This window comes from Tenrec ecaudatus, chromosome 6 (assembly GCF_050624435.1).
Source record: "Tenrec ecaudatus isolate mTenEca1 chromosome 6, mTenEca1.hap1, whole genome shotgun sequence".
NCBI lineage: Eukaryota > Metazoa > Chordata > Mammalia > Afrosoricida > Tenrecidae > Tenrec > Tenrec ecaudatus.
In genome coordinates, this window is record NC_134535.1 from 57133375 (window position 1) to 57149252 (window position 15878).

A 15878-nucleotide genomic window follows, 5' to 3' on the forward strand; every position below is an offset into this window, starting at 1 on the left:
ACCTGTGGGTCACAGCCCATCTGGGCATCGAACGAACCTTTCACAGGAGTCACCCAATTCATAACAGTAGCAAAATTACAGTTATGACATAGCAATGGAAATAATTGTATGGCTCAGAAGCAACAAAGTCCACATGGAAGAACACACCAGCCTGAGTGAGCGAGTGGTCCCAAAGGGATCAGTTACCAGGCATCAAAGAACAAAAAATCATATCATTGACTGCACACCTCCATGATAGGATCGCTGAAGACAAATGGGTGCATAAGCAAATGTGGTGAAGAAAGCTGATGGTGCCCGGCTATCAAAAGAGATAGTGTCTGGGGTCTTAAAGGCTTGAAGGTGAACAAGCGGCCATCTAGCTCAGAAGCAAATAAGCCCACATGGAAGAAGCACACCGGCCAGTGCGATCACGAGGTGCCCAAGGGACCAGGTATAAGGCATCATGCAAAAAAAAAAAAGATATAAGTGTGTGTATGTATGTGTATATATGTGTATATGTATATATGTATGTATACATATGTATATAGATATCATATTAAATGAAGGGGGAAGTGCAGAGTGGAGACCCAAGGCCCAAGTGTCGACCAATGGAGATCCCCTCATAGAGGGGTTTAGGAGAGGAGATGGGTTAATTAGGGTGTGAGGTAGTATCGATGAAGAACACAGCTTTCCCCCGGATCCTGGATGCTTCCTCCCCCCAACTACCATGATCCGAATTCTACCTTGCAGGGCTGGATAGGACAGAGGCTGTACACTGGTGCATATGAGGGTTGGAGGTACAGGGAATCCAGGGTGGATGATACCTTCAGGACCAAGGGTGTGAGGGACGATGCTGGGAGAGTGGAGGGTGAGTGGGTTGGAAAGGGGGAACTGATTACAAGGATCCACATGTGACCTCTTCCCTGGGAGAGGGACAGCAGAGAAGGGGGGAAGGGAGACTCCGGATAGGGCAAGATATGACAAAACAACGATGTATAAATTACCAAGGGCATATGAGGGAGGGGGGAAGGGGGAGGGAGGAGGGGGAAAAAAAGAGGACCTGATGCAAGGGGCTTAAGTGGAGAGCAAATGCCTTGAGAATGATTGGGGCAGGGAATGTATGGATGTGCTTTACACAATTGATGTATGTATATGTATGGATTGTGGTAAGAGTTGTATGAGTCCCTAATAAAATGTAAAAGAAGAAAAGAGAAAAAAATGATTAGGGCAAAGACTGTACAGATGTGCTTTATACAATTGATGTATGTATATATATGAACTGTGAAAAGAACTGTATGAGCCCCAATAAATTGTTAAAATTAAAAAAAAATAAAATAAAACTCAAAAAAAAAGAAAATAATTGTATGGTGAGGGGGTCACCACAACACGAGGAACTGTATGAAAGGGTCACGGCATGAGGAAGGTTGAGAAGCACTGCTCTAAGAAGAAGGGATGCATTTGAATTATGAGCTAGTGGAGAGCATCAAGAACCTTGTTCATTAAGCACTGGAAGCACTCACCTGTCCATCATCAGAAGGCAGCTACCTGGTCCACTGATTAGAGGAGCTCTGTATTTGTACTCATTCCAAAGAAAGAGAATCAAAGGTCATTAAAAAGAGAGGAAAGAAATAAATGATCACAGTGGATGTCAGGAGAGACTCTGAAACATGCTCTTAATCTTACAATAGCTAAAGCAAATGGAAGAAATGATGTCAAAGAGTCTCTGTCCAATTAATCTCTTCTGACCATCAAGCAGCGATGTGAACAGCCTTGCTATTCCAAATGCACTGGAAAATGAATTATTGCACGTGCAGTTAGGCTAAAATTTAGCACCTTATCACTTGTTATATTTTTGATCCATTTAAAAATTGTTCTAATTTTCCACATTTTCTGTATCCTTTTCTTTTTTTAAATCATTTTATTAGGGGGTCATACAACTCCTATCACAATCCATATATACATCTATTATGTAAAGCACATTGGTACATTCATTGCCCTCATCATTTTCAGAAAACATTTGCTCTCCACTTAAGGCCCTGACATCAGCTCCTCATTTTTCCCCTTCCTCTCCACAACCCACTTCCTCATGAACCCTTGATAATTTATAAATTATTATTTTGTCATATCTTACACTATCCGACATCTCCCTTCACACACTTTTCTGTTCTCTTTCCCCAGGAAGGAGGTTATATGTAGATCCTTGTAATCGGTTTCCCCTTTCCACACCACCCTCCCTCCATCCTCCCAGTATCGCCACTCACACCACTGGTGATGAAGGGATCGTCCACGCTGAAGTCCCTGTGTTTCCAGTTCCTATTTGTACCAGTGTACATCCTCTGGTATAGCCACATTTGTAACGTAGAATTGGGATCATGATAGTGGAGAGGGGGGCAGAGAGGAAGCATTCAGGAACTAGAGGAAAGTTGTATGTTTCATTGTTGCACTGCACCCTGGCTGGCTCATCACCTCCCCGCGATCCTTCTGTAAGGGAATGTCCAATTGCCTACAGATGGACTTGGGGTCTCCACTCCACATACCCCCTCATTCACTATGATATGATTTTTTGTTCTGATGATGTCTGATACCTGATCCCCTCAACACCTCATGATCGCACAGGCTGGTGTGCTTCTTCATGTGGGATTTGTTGCTTCTCACCTAGATGACTGCTGTTTACCTTTTCTGTATCCTTTTCAATTGAGGATTTTTATCTGTTTTGTTATTTTTGTTAGTTTATTATTTGAATGATTTTTCTGTATATGAAATGCAGGGTAGGTAAACCTATAGGTACAGTAACTTGATTAACAGCTCCCTGCGGGGATGGCAGGGAAGGTTGGGGGGAATGGGAGCTAATAACAATGAGTACAAGAATGAGGAAAATGCTCTAAAACTAACTGGTGATTATTGTACAATTCTTAATCTGATTGAACTATGGAATTGTATGATTTGTGAATTATATGTCAACAATCTGCTCCAAATATACAATTTCAAAGGGAGGCTCGAGAAGGCAGTGCTCATTTCTGCAGCTGGTCACGCGGTGGTTGCTGACATTCAGAACCACCTTCCACATTTCCTTTGCCTCCAGGAGGTGCCTCAGCTGATCAGGATTTTTCACCTAATGGAGGGGCTCCAGACATCATTCCTGGGGGTGTTGGTCATTAGTAGTCATGTAAGAATCGGGTTGATGTCCTCTTCACTAGGCATGTTAGTACTACAAGATGTCCTAAAGGGTCTCTTATCTCTCAGACTTAGTCCTCGGTACCTCTATTATATATCAATTTCATTTCCCCTTGGTAATCAGGATCAATTACATGGGCAAATATATTAATCCCCTTCTTTGTCTGTTGATCCCGGCACGTAAGCCAAAGAGAATGAGTACCATTCTTAACTCGCAGGTCAATGTCTCCTTTGGAACGAAGACATTCAGAACTGAAAAGCACAGGGTAATGAGAGCGGGAGAAATAATTTTGTAAATTAAGTCACGAAGAATAATCATGAGCAGTGTCTCTCTCATTTCCACCTCCTGACTCCCAGAACCATGAAGGCTGGCTATGAAAGAAATAGCATCATAGAAGCTGCTTTGAAGGGTGAAAAGCCTCCTCGGACTATTGCCCCAACACTCCAAGGTATTGTCACCTCACTGGGGTCTTACCAGCATTTTTAGAAGTCCATTTCATTGTCTGTCAAGACAGCTGCAACAGGATGATGGGGATACTAAGGTCAATGAACTCCAAGAACATCAGTCCATTACCACATTTGATTTCCTATAACGTGAGTTTCTGGATTCAAGACAATGTTGCGTGTCTACCATGGCCCTGGATACGGCTTGCTGTAAATTCACAGAGGGTAGTTCTGGCAAGAGCATTGCGTAAAGGGAAAGCAAAGCCCTAATCAGAGTAAGTGACTCTCTCAGGAAGAAGAAAACATGGCCCTTTCCTTATTGGAAGTGGTCAATGTAATTAACCCTCACAAGGTCTTGGCTGATTATTACCCTTAGAACTGGTGCCACGGCAGAGACTCAGTGTTCCTTTCTGCTGCAGGCTGTCTGGGTACTCATTAGTGACTGTAACCAGGTCTCTATTAGAGTGGAAGTCCATATTGCAGATCCCACGCATGACCTCATCCCAGTTGTCATGGTCACTTTGGTCAAGAGCTTATTAGGCAAGGGCAGGTGTGGCTGGGGAAAGAGGCATACATAATCCTAGCCACTTGATTGTTAAAATCCTTCTCTGTCAAGGTCGCCCTTTGTGCATATTCACAAGAAACATAAATATCTTCACTTATTTGATCTATTCAGGTAGATCTATTGATAAGTTCCTTCCTTGTCATCAATGCTGCAATCATCTAACACACACACACACACACACACTGCTATCAAGTTAATTCTGACTCATAATGATCCTACATGACACAGGAGAACTGCCTGTGGATTTCTCCACCAATAATTCTTTATGGAAGCAGACAACCTCATTTTCCTACTTGGGACCTGCTTTGGGGTTTGAATAAGTGACCTTGTGGTTAGTAGTCCAACACATAACCCACTATGCCACCAGGGTACCTTTTCCAATCAGGTTTCTTCCAAATTCCTGAGCATCCAGCCAAATCATTGCCACAGCCGTGAATCTATTTACAGTTGTACACATGGCCATTTCTACAAGCAAAATGAACAAAATGTACACTACTTTAAATTCTACTCTTGGGAAAATTTTCCTTCATGAGTCCCAGAAAGAGGCTATAGTGTTGCTACTGTTCGTTTGGGGTTGTGTCTAAAAATTATGCAGGAACATTTGTGAACTTGGCAAAAATTTTATCTTCCTCAGTCAATCGATCATAAGGAACTCCTCATCAGGTCATGGGTACAGACTGGAGAACAAATATGGCAAAAATATGAACTTTTGGGTTACGGTCTCATATAAATAAATCACTTCTGTTTCATAAGTTGCTCAAGCATGGTCCTATAAGTACAATTCCATTTAATAATAAAATGCTGTTGTATGTGTCCAATTTTACAATTCTGTGGGTGAGACAATCCCCCATTAATGATGGGCAGTTTAGTTCAGTTACTTGGCTGCTCATAATTAGGCAGGCAGTCACTACGTAGGTCCAGTAAAAAGCCAAAAGCTGTTTCTCAACAGGAGAGTACTTATCTGCAGAAGATGGAAGAACTTTGCTCCACTATCCTATTAGACTATGCTGGGGTTCACCAATAGGGGCCCACCAAACACTTTAGATAGAAACTTAATCTTCCACTGATATTTCCAGAACTATTTACCAAGTTCCAGGGTGGCTTGCACAGCAGTCTGTATCTGTTGGAGCGTTATCTCTTGTCCTGAGTTCCACTCAAAATTAGTAGTCCCTTGATAAATATGTGGAAGAAGCACACTCACATGAGGGATATGCTGTCTCCAAAAATCCAAAGAGGCCCACCAGGCATTGTGTCTGTTTCTTATTGTACTACGGCCAGATGCAACAAATTATATCTCACCTTAATTTTTAACTTAATAACATGTTACTGTATTTTCAGTGAAAATTTACAGTTTTTATTTAACAGTTTCTATATCATTTGTTCAGTGACATTGTTACATTTTTTTTTCAATCCAAATGAAAGCAGAGAAAGAAAATTAGAACAAATTTAAAATGAGTTAAAAGGGAAATCAAATGATAAGATGATAAATCTTCACCTAACTGTATCTGCAATAATCCGCTTTCTGATGTACTCTGTCCCAGGCAGGGCTGTTCATATCCCTGGCCCATGATCTGAGGATGTTTAATTGAGGCTTATTCCCTGCATGGTCTCTGTAAATGGATTGGGGGTTCTTGACAGTTATCCATCGCTTTTCGCAAACTGGGTGCTCCGGATTTAGCCTCTAATACATTTCCCTCCTGTGATCACGGATTGTGTTATTTACAATACTTAGATCACATGGAGTAATGAACTTATTCCACATGGGCCTAGTTCTCTCACTTAGAGGGCCGCTTTCTGTAAACCGAGCTGTTAAGCCTCAGACCCTATTCTCGCTGATAGCTGGGTACCACCTGATTTCGTCATCACCCTCTGCGACAGCTCCCTATTCTGCAGTTAACCCTTCCTGAGTATTCAAGGGCTGCATCATGAGAACTGATAGTTCTTAGGTTAAGGCTTATAGCTGAGTGTGAGATCACAATCCATGTTATATCTAAAGTGCTTACACTTCCATGTTCCACTTTATGGTGGCATTATTAATTTTTGAGGGAGACTAAGTGACCTCCATGGGCCTTTCTCACTTACCGCCATTGAATTGATCCAACTCATAGTGACCCTGTAGAACAGGGTAAACTGTCTTTGTGGGGTTCCAAGGCTCTAACTCATTCCAGGAATAGAAAGCCTCATCTTTCACCCATGGAGAAGCTGGTAGTTTAGAACTGCTTACCTTGCAGTTAGCAGCCCAATGCGTATCCACTACTCCACCAGGGGTCCACATGGCCTTTAGTAATTCTAATAACACTATCATTAAACTAGTCACTGGTATATAATTTAGAATATTGTTGAGATAGGGGAAATATTGGTACATAGGATAGCCTTTTAGACTAAATCACATGTGATATTCTATTATGCATCTTAAAAACTTAAATGATTAAATCCTGTTTAAGAAAACAATGAGGGCTAGATACAGGTTACAAAGTTTAATAATACTTATCCACTACAGCAGAACTATATCTGTAAAGCGGAGACATATCTTAGAAACCTAAGTAAATATGAAAGTGTGAAATATATATTAGTTTTAATTTGTACATTATTGAGCAACTTCATAAGCAAGAGGTTTGAACCAAAGTCCAATGGCTTCAAATTTCCTCACCTTAGGACACAATCTTTCTCTTCTCTCCCTGGGGCTTTATAACTTTAAGCTCAAACAAGTATAACTATAGCTATAGATATAGTATATAGATACGTGTGTGTGTGTGTTCCTTTAATCTTCAAGAAGTGTGTTTAAGGTAAAGTGCAGTTCATTTAGTGGATATCCCAACTCAGATCTTTCTGGTGTAGCTTACGTTATATGCTCTATACCTTGAGAGGTAAAGATTTGTAAAGCCCAGGTAGCCTATGGTACGGGGCCTGCGTTACCCTGGACTGAGAAGAAGCTTCATTAAACCTGCATGACACGCCATATAGTCCAGGCAGATTCTCACTGCGGAGGACAATAAAGGCAATGTGAAGTATGTCCCCCAGGGTCAGGCACCCTCGCCCTTCCAGCAGCGGTGGCATTGTCCTCCACCAGAGTGTGTTCAACACTAACATAGGAGTGTCCGCCCGTAGGGATGACCTGAGGGTTTTTCCGCATGCCATGGACTATTTAGTCATTGCCTAAGCTCCTCTTCATGAGAATCTGTCTCTAACTGAAGTGAGCTCTCCTCAAGACCTGTGGTCTCCAAGAGAAGTGGTGTTTATGATGTAAAAATAAGGGAGTGATTGATGGCTAATAAGCATAGACAGCCTTACTACCCCATCGCCTATGAGGCCATATTCAGTAACCGAAGAGCCACTTCTGCTTAACCGAAGAGCCACTACCTCTCTTTGCCTTGGTGTTTGCCCTTACAGCAGTGATTCGTACAATATTTGTCTTTTTGTGATTGACTAACTTCGCTCAATGTATGACCATATCATGAAGTGCCTCATGTTGTCATCATTGTTTTTAAGCAATGCATAGTATTCAATTGTATTTATATCTCAAAAGTCCTTTATTCTTCGACTGGTGAGTGTTTAAGTTGTTTCTAACTACTAGCTATGAAGAACAGTGCTGAAACAAACATGGCGGGGCATATGTCTATTCTTGTTCTTTTACTTCTTTAGGGGACACATCCAGTAAGGTGCTGGGTTTCAATGCCCAGCTCTATTAGGTACAGTCAAATAGTTTTCCACAATGATTGTACATTATCGTTCGCTTTAGAAAGAACAGCTCACCATGTCCCACACCACGGAACTCCTAGAAATCTCCCTGAAATAGAAGGTGAGCACAGTTTTGTCATTAGCTTCCTGCCCTCTAGCACACATCTTACTAAGAACTCTGCAGTTCCAGAGTCCTTCCTTCGTCGTCCTAGGCCCGGTCAGCAGAATAGCATCAGTGTTATGGACCAATGTAGTCTCCTGTGTAAGTAAGGGCTATGAAGGTCCCTGTGGACTAAATTATGACCCAGGGCTGGAGTTTTAATGTACTCCTGATGTACGACAGGGAAGGCTTATTGTGGGGGGTCGTTTTTTTGTTTGTGGGGTTTTTGAAACCCAGAATTAAGAAAAAAGGCATTGGCCAGATAAACAGGTGCATGCCAAGAAAAGTATATGCCCAAGCAAGGAAATCACATCTGGACCAGCACCTGTGATTGGAGTTAATGCTTGGTGAAATGTATGGTAATCAGAGATCATTCTCAGAGATCGATCCATCTATTTTCTATCTATATTGCACAGGCTAACTAAGCAAGTTGAATGGGGATATGTTGGGAATCACCAGCGCTGCATCTTTCAAGCACTGACGGTGGCTGCAATCTCTGTTCTGCTTCCAGTTGATGATTTTCTGGTGTCTGGACAGTTCTAGGGCCTGGAACTTGGCCTATCATGTCATCATAGTTCTTATAAAATGTATCAGAGAACCAATATGGGGTTTCTTTCTGTTGCTCAATCCGATGGCTCCAATTTTACATTCTGGTACCAGGGACATCACAACACTATGGGTTCAGGGTCCCACTGAACTCACTGTGAGACTGACCTGAGCAATGACTCCATTTAAAACTAGCCTTTCATACAGGTTTACTTTCTTGGAGTCACTGTCAATTCAGAGTTCATCCACACTTAAACCATGCTGTGGTTTTGATTCTGACACAAAAGTTCCTGAGGCAGTAAATATTTATGAGAACAGAAAGCCATCTTTCCCCACAAAAGTGGCTGGTGGGTTTGAACGTCCAACTTTGTATTACCAGTGCAATGCTCAACTCACAAGGCCATCCCAAACCAAAAGATTCACTGCCTGTAAGATGATTCCAAGCTTAGCCAACAGGGGTGGTTCAACATTCTGACTCGCTCAACTATCTGACTCATGGCAACCACAAGGGCTCAAAAACTCAATGCTACTGTTCAGTGATTCAAGAAAAAAAAAAAAGATTACTTCCTTTCTTCCAATGAACGCTCACTCTTGTGAAAGGTGTAATCTCATATGTCCCTGTGGGGAAAGCTGGAAGAAAGATACTTGTATACATTTTTGGCATTTATTATAGTAGTTGCCTTTCTTAAGGAGGTTTAGCCTTGCCTTTACTCAATGAGTTGTATATGTGTTAACTGGATCAAATATGAAATTGATTGAGGGACATTATATTTCTATTCTGATTATTCAAGTTAGGCTTCCCTTCACCTCACTTGGAATTTTTTGCTTATAAAGACTAAGTAAATATTTAGTAAATTTTTCTATTGTGTTGAAATAAATTACTTAATATGACCTTTTAGGTGTAGTCCCAAGTTTTGTGGTGCATAGTAAACCCTAAACTCTATGCCTGTAGTTATGCTCCCCTTTGGGAGTGTTTGTCCATTGTCTTAAATGAGTGAGGATTAGACTGGTATGTAACTCGAGTTGCCACGTACTAGAGGTTGTGGCATGAGCAATTACCCTGAGTTTCCTTGGAAATATGATCTGCACTCAATAAAGAAGAATGCTTTGGCAGAGTGCTCTCATACTCTGGATCCTGCAGCTGACTCTTCTTCATCTAATTTCTAGTTTTAAGGACTTGAGTCAGTGACATAGGCCTGATTCGAATCAAGATTCATTGGTTTTCACTGTCTTGTGAGTTAGGGGCTGTGTTAGGCAGAAAGAAACCCAGGAAACTTATGATGAGAGATTAGATAGATAGATAGATAGATAGATAGATAGATAGATAGATAGATAGATAGATAGGCGTGAGGGGCCGGCCACATTACTAACTAAGAGGACAGCACCACCCTCCCCCCAAGAAGAACTCACTTCAGAGGACAGCATTGATGTTATAGCTCAAGAGAGGGGAAGAGGGACTGGTCTGGTCAGAGCACACAGGAGCCAACGAGGGGGCATAGGGAGAAAAAAAGAAGAGTGATGCACATCCTGGCTCACCAAGCCTTGAGGACAATGTTCCTGCTCAGAAAAGCAATGCACAAAGATGACCACAGGGCCGCCCCCACCATAGGACACAGCATTCCTCATTGACCCATAGTACCATTGGGGACAACACTAGAGACACACAGTGGGAATTGTGCCCGCCATGAGGTCACCATGCCGAAACCAGTCCCTGGGGGCATGCAGCAGAGCAGCGAGGAGAGCAGAGAAATGACGTCCCCAGGGATAGAGGCGGTGCCAGGGTATGGCACCCTATCAGAGTTGACTGGAAAGCACCTGTGAAGGAAAACAAACAGATGCTGAACTAGTCATACGTTTATGTGTGTATGTGTATATGTGTGTGTGTTGTTGTAGCTATTGTTTAACTTTCTGTTGGTGCTTCATAGTACTCAATCTTGTGATAGTACATAACATGCCTACCTGGAAGATATAGGCAGAATAAACAAGCCAGAAGAGAGAACAATGGGATGACAGTTCCGTTGGGACATGGAGGGAGGGGTGGCAGGGGAAAGGAAGAGGGTGTTAACTAGCCCAGGGACAAGGGAATAACAAGTGATCTAAAATCCGTCTCAAGGAGAGTGTGGGAGGTCTGGCAGGGAAGTCCTAAAACCCAAATGAAGGCAGAACATGATAGTGGGACAAGAAGAAAGTACAAAGAAACAGAGAAAAGAAGGCAAAGGGTAGTCATAGACATATGAAGATGTAAATATATTTATGTATGACGAGGGGGTAAGAGGTCTATGTACATTTATTTATAGGTTTAGAATTAAGGAAACAGATGGACAATGGGTCCCTGCTCAAGTACTTCCTCAACACAAGAACACTTTGTTGTAACAATTCGGCAGTCTGAGATGCTCACCTGCCTGGCATGATCACTGATGACAATGGGTGCATAGGCAAATGTGGTGAAGAAAGCTGATGGTGCCCTTCTACCAAAAGATATATCACCTGAAGTTACTGAAGACAATGGGTGCACAAGAAAATGTGGTGAGAAAGCTGATAGTGTCAAGCTATCAAAAGATATAGCACCTGAAGTCTTAAAGACCTGAAGATAAACAAGCAGCCATCTAGCTGAGAGACAACAAAACCCACATGAAAGAAGCACACAGGCCTGTCCCAACTAAATCACTGAGGACAAAGTGGGTGCATAAGCAAAAGTTTCGAACAAAGCTGATGGTGCCCGGCTATCAAATGATATAGCATCTGGGGTCTTAAAGGCTTGAAGACAATCAGGCAGCCATCTAACTAAGAAACAACAAAGCCCACAAGAAAGAAGCAAACCAGTCTACCCTAACACGAACGCACAAGACAAAGCGGGTGCATGGGCAAGTGAGGTGAAGAAAGCTGATGGTGCCCCGTTGTCAAAATATATAGAATCTGGGGTCCTGTAGGCTGGAAGATAAACAAGGGTCCATCTAACTGAAGAACAACAAAGCCCACATGGAAAATGCACACCAGCCTATGAGATGACAAGGCATCGAAGGGATCAGGTATCAGGCATCAAAGACAAAAAAAAATATCATAGCATTGTGAATGAGGGGGAGTGCAGAGTGGGTACCCAGGGCCCATCTGGGGGAAATTGGACATCCCCTTGAAGAAGTGATGTGGGGAGGAGATGAACCAGTCAGAGTGTAGGGTAGCAATGATGAAACATACAATTTCCCTCTAGTTCTTGAATGCTTCCTCCCACCACTATCATGATCCCAATTCTACCTTACATAACCGGCTGGACCAGGAGATGTACACTGGCATGAATAGGAACTGGAAATATGGGGAATCCAGGAAAGATGAGTCCCCCAGGAACAGTGGTGATAGTGGCATTCTCAGTGAATATTATTGCAAATTTTCCCTGAAACCAACCCCTGTTTGTATAAATAGCATCCAGCCATGAAAGTTTCTTCTTTTCTATTGAATAATTGAGGTATTACAATATGGAGTTAGCCTACATTGGCCCAATATTCCTCTCTCGGCAGTGTTAAAAAAAAATTAGTACCAGGGCCTAACCAATAACAATTCAAAGGAAGATCTTTATGTTCCAGGGAGATGATTGATAAGACTCTTTCCCATAAATTAACAAGGAGTTCTCTAAAAGTAGCCAAAGGCAGATATATATACATGTATATATATATATATACACATATATAATATATTATATATATTATATATATCCAGGGATAGGTTTTGGGCTCACACTAAGTCCTAGCTCTAATTTAAGAACAATTAGTTCTTACATCATGGGCCCGCTTAATACTTAAACTTACAAAGGAAACACAGAAGATATGGGTGAAGAATTGTGGTGAAGAAATTAGATAGTGCCCACATATCACATAAAATAGCATCTAGGGTCTTAAAGGCTTGATTCCAAACAAGTAGCCATCTAAGTGAGATGTCAACTAAGTCCACATGGAACAAGCCCGCCAACATTAGTGACTGAAGGATTGTAAATCTTATCATCTTAAACCAAAGGAAGAAATAGTATCAGAGCCTAAATTGTGAGATTCTGGTTTGCAGAAGGCTAAGGATGACAGTGGAAGCCCAAGATACCTTTGTGAGGTCTACACAGGAAATAAGCCTCCAGTGACTATTTCCCTTTGTCTATAATAGAGGGATGGGAACAAACTGGTCATTCCTTTAGGCTTTCCTAGTCTGCAAATGTTTTTCCCTTTCATATTTGAGAGATAATTTTTCTGGATATTAGATTCTTGGTCTTCTTCTTCTTGTTTTTTGACTAAGTCATTCCATTGGTGTTGGTGGAAAAATCTAAATGTATCCTGATCACTTGGCCTTTGGATATAATTGCTCTTTTTGCCATGCAGATTTTAGTATTCTTTCTTTATTATTAGTGTTAGAAAAATTCATGATTATATGTCAAAGTTATAGTGATGTTTTGTATATTTCTAATAATACCTCATACTATGTCTTCAATCAATATTTCACCTTTTTGAAATAAGAAAACCACTCATAAATTTGACTTTTTCCCCTTGTGCTGTCCTTGTAAACTGTTCAACATTACAACAGTTTCTGCAGCATTTTTTTCTAGCAGGAAACAAAATTTGAGAGTTGAACACTGTTCTCTTAAATCAACCATCACAAAAACTGAGTTCAAACAAAACTGCTTTTACGAAAAAACTCACTGTGACCAGAGAGAACCTTCCCAGGTGAACAAGTTGCATGATGCTTGTCTAGCAGGGAAAATGCCTACTAACAAAAACTGCCCAATGGAGCTTTTTTCCATTTTGGGGTGTTTTTGGGGGGAGAGGGTACCCCTCATAATTTTTATGAAGACCATGTCCCAAGAAAACTTCCTTTTCAATTGATTGGCAGCTTATAGCAGATCACAAAATGGATGGAGATTTCATAATATCTTCCAAACCATTAAGAATCATGGTTTGACCAAGTTGACACATAACCTTAACCTTCACAAATACCAATACTTGCTGATTTGTGTTCCTGAGCCAAATACTGGGCTGATAAGAGAAATAAATCCATAGACACTCACATGTATATATATAATAAAAAGGTTTAGTTACAAATGCAATTGAATATTGAGAAAATATCCCAGCCTAGTCCAGATCAAGTCTATAAATCCAATATTAGCCCATATGTCCAATACCAAAACATGAAGTCCTCTTATGAAATACATGCAGTGATACTGAATGCAGGAGGATCAAAGGCCAATGGATAGGAAGTCTTATGGATCCAGTGGCATTGTAAGCATCTCAGTACTCGCAGGAGTCTCTACATAGCCTATCTAGCTCCAGAGGTCTGGTTGCATCAGGGTAGGTCCATGTTGCTTCTCCAGCTCCCATGGTGTAGCACCATGTGTCTTGTTGGTAGAGAGCATCTCTAAGGGACTGAGTCATGTCAGTAGATAGTGTACAAGGGAATGAGCCTAGAGAGAGAAAAATGTGTCTCCTGCCTCCAAGGAGGAAGACTCAGGAGTTCCCAGAATTCTCAGGAGAGGACCATGCCCACACAGAGGCCTCATTGGTTATATCTTGGTTGACAGGCCAGACTCTACCCGTTCACTCAAAATCCTCTCAAATTGACACCAAATTATGTAACTACCACAGACCACCCATTGTCAATTTCAAATAACTCTTTAACTATATATAGTTTTCAAACAAACAATAATAAGATCATATCTGCCCCAGCAGGATAAAACTAAAATGCATATATTCAGTATGTGTCATTCTCATTTAAATATAACATTCTATAAGTGAACAAAGCAAAAAAATATCCTATACCTACCAATCGCAGTTGAGTAACACCTACACTTTAATCCTGTAATCCTATGAATATATTCCCCCATCTATGAAAGTTTGTAAGCCAACCACTTAATGCATTTATTGGCCCCATTTTGGGTATCCCATTTCTATAATGATTGCTTACATCAACCCAGTTCTCTGAGGAGACAATAATATTCTGGGATGTGAAAAATCTTCATTCCAGTGGAAACCTTGTGTAATGAGCACCCATAAGCAAACAGGCCATCCATAAAGCCTGAAGCAAAATGTACCAGTTCACAGGTTCAAATATGTTCTCTTCATCTAGTTGGGTTCTGATCAACTCAATGTGGGCTGCCTCACTTAGCCTCACCAGGGTGTCCAATGGTGGCCTTGCCTTTACACCATGGGCTCATTACAAATTCTCAACAAGCCTAGTCCCCTTGGCTAGGTCAAGAACTTAAGACCAGTCAACCTGCTCTCATCTCCTCTATTTCCTGTGAGCCAGGTCCATGGTGTCAGTGGCCAGACTCAATCCATCTCTCTATTGCTGCATTTCTCCCACTTCCACTCAACAAGTGGATCCAGGTGGTCACCTAGCAAGCATTTCAGCCTGCCCATAGACTTCCTTTAATTTTCAGTCCTAGAGAGGAGTTTTCTTCATGGTTCTAGATTTTTTTCCAGCTTATGACAAAATCCACCTGAGTTCAAACTTTCAATTCCAAAGAGTTCCTTTTTATTCAATTTGTCATCGGCCCCCTAGGCAAAAGTCTCTTGGAATGAACATATCTTGAGTACTCCAAAACACTGGGTAGTGATAATCTCTACAGAGCCTTCTTTTCAAGAGTGTCCTAAACCCATCCAAAGAGCAAATTAATGGGTCGAGGCAAGTGGGCTTACAAACTCTCTATTTTCATACTTCCCTCAAGCATTTCTATAAATGTTTTATCAACAATAATAAGCAGAAGAAATCAGTATTAAAAAAGTAGAATCAGATACTAAACTCAGTTCTTAAAACTGTCAAATTCAATCCTTATTTACCTTATTTTAATCCTTATCTAAACTATTCTATTGATATAAAATATGGGATTAGGCCTCTGAGACCATGACTTCAAGCCAGGGCCAGGCCTTTTGTCGGCCATTTTGACCTCAGTAAGTCATTTTCTCTAACCAGCATGACCTCTGAGAAATTCAAGGAGTTATTTCCACCCCTGAGCTTAAAATACATATTAACAACGTTCATTTTTGCCATTTCACACAGGAATAACCAAAGACTTCAACCAAACAAAACAATCAAAACTTCACCTTCCCATATTCTTTCCAGAAAACAACCCACATCGATATAACTGATTTCTGGTTACCCAAAGAAGAAAAATTACCATGAGGGAGAGGTCAAACAAACATCTACTCTCCATTTTTATTATTTATTTCTCTAGTGTCCCACTCCCATGGTACCATAATGGGTTAGTCTGAGTAGACTGTAGAAAATAATCCATAGAAACTCATATGTGTACGAGAGTTTTATATAAGGGGTAATTATACATTAAGAAAGCATCCTAACCCAGTC